The sequence below is a fragment of the Leptidea sinapis genome, chromosome 21 (assembly GCF_905404315.1).
Source record: "Leptidea sinapis chromosome 21, ilLepSina1.1, whole genome shotgun sequence".
Classification (NCBI taxonomy): Eukaryota; Metazoa; Arthropoda; class Insecta; order Lepidoptera; family Pieridae; genus Leptidea; species Leptidea sinapis.
In genome coordinates, this window is record NC_066285.1 from 4,857,604 (window position 1) to 4,865,589 (window position 7,986).

Below are 7,986 nucleotides of genomic sequence, written 5' to 3' on the forward strand. Positions count from 1 at the left end.
TCTCGCGACTCCGTTTCTACTGTCGCGGCCACGTCGGGTATATCTACAATACCGGTAAATGTCAATATGGTGCGCACACTAATTAAAAACCTTGATCCTTACAAATCGACAGGACCTGATCAACTACCAGGCGCCTTTCTTATAGCTTGTGCTGATGTAATTTCTGTCCCAATATCAATACTTTTCAGCAGATCATTATCTGAAGGCGTTGTGCCCAAAATTTGGAAGCGTGTTTATATCACGCCAGTACACAAAAAGGGCCCAAAGAAAGATGTTACTAATTATAGGCCGATATCCAAATTGTGTATAATAGCTAAAGTATTCGAAAAGCTGGTTTATACTTATATGTATCCGTCAATAAAGAATTCCCTGTGCTGTAACCAGCATGGATTCTTTAGAGGTCGTTCAACGGTTTCCAATTTAGTGCTCCTGAACAATTCACTAACTGAGGCTATGGAGGATGGTGGACAGGTCGATGTCATATACACAGACTGCAGCAAAGCGTTTGATAAAATTAACCATAGCCTGCTATTATCGAAACTCTGTGACATTGGTATAAGTGGTGACTTGCTTAGATGGTTTACATCATACATAAATAATCGTTCACAAGCAGTGGTGGTTAATAACTACATTTCTAGCTGGGTAATCGTTCGCAGCGGAGTCCCACAAGGTTCTTTACTCGGGACATTACTTTTTTTTATTTTTGTAAACGATATCGGCCTATGTCTCCGATCTTCCAAGCTTCTCTATTTCGCTGACGACATGAAAATTTTTGCCACTATATCTTCTGAATCCGATGCTCAAGCACTACAATATAATCTGTCTTGTTTGGAGAACTATTGTGATATGAATTGTTTAGATCTTAACCCTACCAAATGTAATTTGGTAACTTTTAGCCGTAAGCGCAACCCCATTCTCTTCAATTATAAGCTAAAAGGTCATTTACTGTAAAGAGAGAATGTCATACGAGATCTTGGGGTGCACCATGATAGTAAATTAATATTCGACAGTCATATTGATATCATCACAGCCAAGGCGCTAGAGGCACTAGGATTTATATTGCGTAATTCTAAAGATTTTAAACGCTCTAAGACACTTAAAATCTTGTACTGCACATTTGTGCGCAGCCATATGGAATATGGCTCTGAGGTTTGGAATCCAGTGTACTCTACTTATGTTAGCCGTTTAGAAAACATTCAAAAAAGGTTTGTGCGGCATTTATGCTTCCGCACTGGTCAATCCTATGACTCATCTGAATATATTAATATTCCTTCGCCGATTTAATATTTCTAATGAAGATAGCCTCTGGTTTTATTGACTGTCCCGAACTTTTATCCTTAATTAGACTCAGAATCCCGTCTAGGCCGCTTAGGTTCAACCCACTTTTATATCTTCCTCATCCTAGTACCAACTATAGATAAAATACATTCCTTTGGCGAGCAAGTAATAATTTTAATAAATTATCTAGAGATAATACAATCGATGTTTTCCAGACTAACTTTATGTCAGCGAGGAGCATGTTAAGCCGGTGTTTCTTTAATAAGTATTAAGATAGTAGTTAAAAGTAGTACTGTAATGTCACTGAATCTTTGCTTGTGTATTAACTGTTTTAATTATTTAATTGATTTAAATTGTGCATTGTATTTTATTAGTTTACTTTAGTGTTATTAGTATCGTTGAAATTAATTATTCTGTAACTACTGGCGGAGACCTATAATTGGCTCACAGTTATGTAAATTAACATATTATAAGGTAGCTAATAGCTGTTGGTCTTCCTAATAAATAAATAAATATTATTTGTACGCTACAGCATTCGGGCAAGGAGTGGAAAACTTTTATTGTGATTTGTAACATCTTATAATATATACCCATAACTGTAAATAAATGATGATACAGATACACAATTTAAAACATTTCGTAAAGATCTTAGATTATGAATGAAGCAAGTTATATTTGTCAACATAATTGTTGACAAATATAACATGTATGCATGTAATCAATCATCAGACTTTTTTTGACATTCGAACCTCAAGGTTTGATAAAGAATAATAGATCTCAGCAACTTCTCGACTCCATTGTCGGCGGCAAATAAATACTACATCAAAGTACTGGGCAGGCCAAGCCCACTTCACCCATCACTGGATAACTGTGAAAAGTAGTGGTGGGTTAAAAAGTTGACAACACCAACATAATTCCATCTTAACTGTATTGCAGTTTGGATTCCTAGTAAATATTCCTTATATGATTAATATATAGTTAAGTAGTTATATTCCTTTGGTATTTTCTGAAAATATAGTAGAAATCTTTTACCTACAGGTAAAACATTGGGTCATTACATTATAAAAAATGAAAATTCGGCTATGATGTTTAGATACCTTAAGGCTTCTTTTTTAAGCGATTAAAGTCGAACAAATTAGTCTTATGTTTATTAAACTTCTTGAATCTAATCTATAAAGTAATAACATAGACAATAAAAGATTAATAATTTGTAGACTCTTTCTATCGAATGATAAGTACATAAGAACATCACTATAAAATTTCGTAAGAACTATTTTGAATTTATTTTTCCAGGTTTATCATTACTTTTGTAAGATTTTTCTTCAAGGAAACAGAAATCTATAAATATAACACGTTTTATTGTTTATGAAATATGTATTAGGTAACTATATAATTTGTAATGAATTTTGTACACAGCCCTACGCATGTTTTCGATAGCATTGACCGTACAGTTGACCATCTTAAATATATCTTGTATTGAACGGAAATAGTTTCTGGCACTCGACAAGGTTTTTTGCGAAGGATGAATCATCGAGTCAAGCCTATGTCGCATACGAGCTAACAATTTGTTATTTAGAAAACTTTTTAAGATGCCTACTGACGTAGTGAGATCGCTTGTCGCTTTGGGTCTGAATGTTTGAATTGAAAACAGCATAATCAACTTTGCAATCGTTCCAAGAGATATTTACATAACTTTAACTAAAACCTTTAAAATAATAATAATAAACCATATTTCACTAAAACAGAGGTTCACAAATATATATGTACTACGTTTTAAAAATTAATTTATCTCTTTAAAACGCAGTGTTGAATTGAAACTCTGATACCCATGATAAGATCTAACTTGTGTTATGGGTACCAGTGTTCGCGTAAATCAATTTATATTGGTTGAAGATAATAACAACATTAGAAATGAAGGAGAACGCATACATCTAAGGTAATTAACAACATTTTACAATAATTTATAACAAAATATGTAGAATATTCCAAATGTTGTAAACAGTAGTAGTTGTACTCATTAGTATTTTTTAGTTTTATAAGTTACATAAATTATCTTGAGGAGATCTTCAGTTTCTGCGTATGTTTTTGATAGGAGCCATTTATTAACAACGGATTTACAGGAAAATTTTGCAAGAGGATATATGTGACATTGTTGATTTATTTTATTATAGACTAGCGGACCCGACAGACGTTGTCCTGTCTTAAATTTCGAAAATATTAAGCAATATGATAAGGCTTCTATCGAGTCCCTCTCATGTCCTCTCTCTTTTGCCCAACTTCACCCGCAGAAGACTCAAGTTTACAAAAGTATAAGTACTCTAAAAGAAACCTCATTTGTCGAATCATCGCTCTTCGATAACACCTTACTTAAAGCCTCGCCTACTATCGGAATACTGGGTCTCGAGATCTCGGACGATTACCAATTCGCGGACATCTGGAGAGCAAAGCCAAATTGGCTTCGAAGAAGCTGGGCGTCATTAATAGATCATGACAATACTTCAAGCCGGGTAACATTCTAGCGCTCTATAAAGCGCAGGTCCAGCCACATATAAAGTATTGCTATCATCTCTGCTCTGGCGCAGCCCAGTATCAGCTCCAACCATTTGACCGCGAGCATAGAGCAGCTCGAATTATCGGGGACCCAGTGCTCTGTGAACGGCTCGATCACTTGGCGTTGCGTAGATACTTCGATTCATTGTTTATCTTCTATCGCATTTATCACGGGGAGTGTTCCTAAGAGCTGTTTCACCTGATTCCTGCCGACGAATTTCCCCTTCGCGCGACACGCCACAAATTAGGATATCACCCCCACCATCTGGATGTGTGGCGGTGCTCCACACTGCAGTTTTCAAGGAACTTCCACATACCACACATCTGAGCTTGAGCTTCCTTGTGCGATGTTTCCGGGATCACTCGAAGAATGCACTCTTTATCTACGGTATTAATCGACATAGTGGATGGGTCGAAAACCTAGCTAAAAAAATAGGTTGTCAAATGTCAAATATTACGCTTAGGTTCAGAAATTTAATTTGTGACAAAACTTAAGATAACTCAATCTACATAAAAATAATCTGATAGATATTTTTTAAAAACTCTTGTTAATCTACCAACCATAGTTAGTTAAAATTAAGTTTATTGTTTACCTGAGAAAGTTAGAAAGATATAAAAAATCTTATTAGTTATTCATTTTAAACTATTCTTTGTATTTGGTTTCTGAACGACGGACGGGGGACACATCAAAGGAAAACCAAAATTGTTGTTTTTATTAAATTCTGAGCATTTTCGTATTTATTGACCTTTTAAACCTTCCCTGGACTTCCACAAATTATTCAAGACCAAAATTAGTCAAATCGGTCCAGCGGTTCTCGAGTTCTAGCGAGACTTACGAATAGCAATTCATTTTTATATATATAGACAGATGACTCGCGATTACTTCATGATGTCGACTGGCTACTTTTATTTTTATCGTATGAGAGTGGTGTGTTTTCTTATTACGGAATGAAGTATAAAGAACTGTCGAACGGTCAGAACTCCAGATTCTTTGTAAAGCAAGCGCGTAGAGTACCTAAAAGGTTTACACGTCATTACCTTGATCACAGCTCTTTGTGCCCGTTCTAGTTCCAGAAATCTAGTCGTTGCGGCATCTCCCCATATTGAAATGCAATAGCTGATGATGGACTGGCACAGAGCAAAGTAAATTAATTTTAGCGTATCACTGTCAACGGATGATCTTGTAATTTTAAATACGTATATTAATTTTCGTATACGAGAGGTGAGATTTGCCAAGCGGAATTTCCAGTTTATTTGGTTATCAATATAGACTCCAAGATATTTGATATTATTAGACCTAGATAAAGTTGGGCAAGCATATGAAGAAGGTGTGAAACGATTTGAGCAGGAGTGAGCCTTAAACGGGAACATTTCTGGAGATGGTTGACGCGGAGATGTTACTGAAAAGGTTAAGTAAGTTATACAAATGATTTGAGTTTTCTTTAGTGTTAATTTCACCAATTTTCGTCTTTCAACAATTCGACATGTGTTTTGCCTTTACACGAGGCATCCTCAGGACGTGTTGTCTCGCCAAAATCTGGCATGAGTCTCGTACCAGAATTAACACTAAAGAAAACTCAAATCATTTGTATAATTATGGATTTCCGCAAAGTAACGCCTACTTCAATAAATTTTCTTCAGTAAGTTGTCTTTGTAAGGTTAAGGGTCAGGAGATTATTAGAAAGGCAGTCAAGTACGTTTCCGAGAGCTTGTACCGCTAAAGCATAAGTGGTCGGCCAGTCACGTCCATGGACTAGGAGGGCTGTATCATCTGCATAGGTGATGAGCGAGCAGTTAGGAAGAGATGTAATAATATTGCAGAGGGCATTTATATATATGAGGAAAAGGGTGGAGCCTAAGATAGAACCTTGGGGAACACCAAAAGTGGGAGATACTTCACCACTCACAAATGAGTCAATTTTTACGCACTGGGTTCTATCAGAGAAATAGACTTGAAAATGTCTAGGTCGTGACCACGTGTTCCCATTCTTTCCAAATTATTTAGCAGATGCTGAACAGAGACTGTGTCGAATGCCTTGGAAAGATCTAAGAAAATTCCTATGCATTTGTTGTGTGTCGAGTTTGTTAACAACATAGTCGACAAGAAATGACACTGCGTCCTCTGTTGATTTCCCCTTCTGAATCCAAATTCGTTTGGGGCTAGAATGTTATGAGTCTCTAGGAAGGAAAGTATATAGTGGCCTATAGCTACTGATATTTTCTTTGTTTCCACTTTTTTAAATAGAATGGACGATGGCCTTTTTAAATAATTACTCGTAATTCCATCCCATCGAACGGCAGCATCCTTGCGTAGGCTAGAGATGATACTTGCCACTACAGCTTCATCCGTTGGAAGGAGAGTAAAAGAATTCAGTTGGGGTTGGTCATCAGTAGGCTTAAAGGAAGGCGTCATTTTATTTTTAGGCTTAAGGCGAAGCCTGCCAATTTGTAAAATAGTGATTAACCTGGTTGACTAACGACAAATTATTATTATCTAGATTTACCAATTCCAGTGGTGGGTTGCATGCACGAGATGGTTGAACAATGCTTTTAATCACTTTCCAGGTTTGTTTGGGGTTATTTTATTTCAATTTTTTTGCAGTTTATTGCAAAAATTACGATACCTTATTTAAGTTAGTTTTAGAGTGCAGTTATTAGGTTCACTTTTAAGTTTACGGCTCATAGCGGTTCTGTTGCGAATGCATTCAAGCAAACCCTATGTAATCCATGGTTTTATCAATCTATTTTAGATAGAACTTGTCTAATTTTAGTGTGCTGTTTAAGGATTTCGCCAAGTTTCCTCACAAATAGTTCAGCTGCTTCATTGGCGCTGGAGGTGTTTAATATTTGGCTAAAGTCCGTGTGCGATATGGCTGTATGAATAGCGGGATAATCGATTAGGGTGTTGTAGTTTTAAAATTGGATTTTAGAAAGACGTGAGTCGTCAAAGCAATTTTTCCGCGAATAGGCAAAGTATGTGTAGGTAATAATCCATGCAAAGCATATAAGGTCAGTAATTCATGAACCTGTGGGTTTTGATTTGATGGACATATATTTATAAGGTAAAATATTACGCACCGATAATACAATCAAATCAAAATCACTTTATTCATGTTGGTCATGCAAATAACGCTTATGAAAGTGAAAAGTTTTTTTTCTTCGGAAAAAGTTGAGCTTTAAAGAGAAGAAGTGGCAAGAAACTCAATGCAACTCCTATAAATCGATATTTATAGCTTCATTGATATACAAATCATTTCAATATATCATCATCAGTATCGTCAGAATCTGAACAATCTCCCTGGTTTGTGTGGTCGCATTGAATGTAAAAATACGAGATCGTCACGAAAAAGGCATTCATTTATCCTCAAAATTGAGTCCTTTAGAATACTTTATAATGTCAGATAAAGGAATAGAAACCCTGCCTGAGTAATGACATTGTGGTTCATATGAAATAACTCAAATTTCTTCATGTTTCCCTAATAAATCTTAATATATATAAATCTCGTGTCACAATGTTTGTCCTCAATGGACTCCTACACTAATGAACGGATTTTAATGGGGATTACTTCATGGTGTGCAGTTTAGTCCAACTTGAGAGATAGGATAGTTTTTATTTCGATTTGGGACCCATAATTATTTTTATTTTCAATATTTGTTTTGTATGGACATATTTTCTATGAGAGAATTTAGTGACGCACGGTTTGACAAATCCGCTGTGAAACAATTTCATTATAACAACAGGGATATTTTTACGAAATAATTCTTGATGTTTTGAAATATTATTGACAATTTCCTTTAAAACAGTATTTTTTTAACTATCTACAGAACAACGTCTGTCGGGTCAGCTAGTGAATATATAAGAATACAGATGAAGTTACTAACATAGAGTTGAAATTGTCGTTTCATACTTTTGTAAATCTTGATAAATATCTATTGTATTGGGTGATTTATTGTGAAATAAAAACTTTACATAACTAATTTCGTTTTTCTGATCTTGTGCAGTTCATTTTATAATAAGACTGAGCAAATACCGATATACTGTGGCCTGTAAGATATTTGATCGTAAAGCGAAAAGATATAAACAGGAGCGGCCTCGGCCCTCTAAATATAACTACGGAATATTACCGTCCGCGGTGACCTACCTCTTATTGCAGGAAA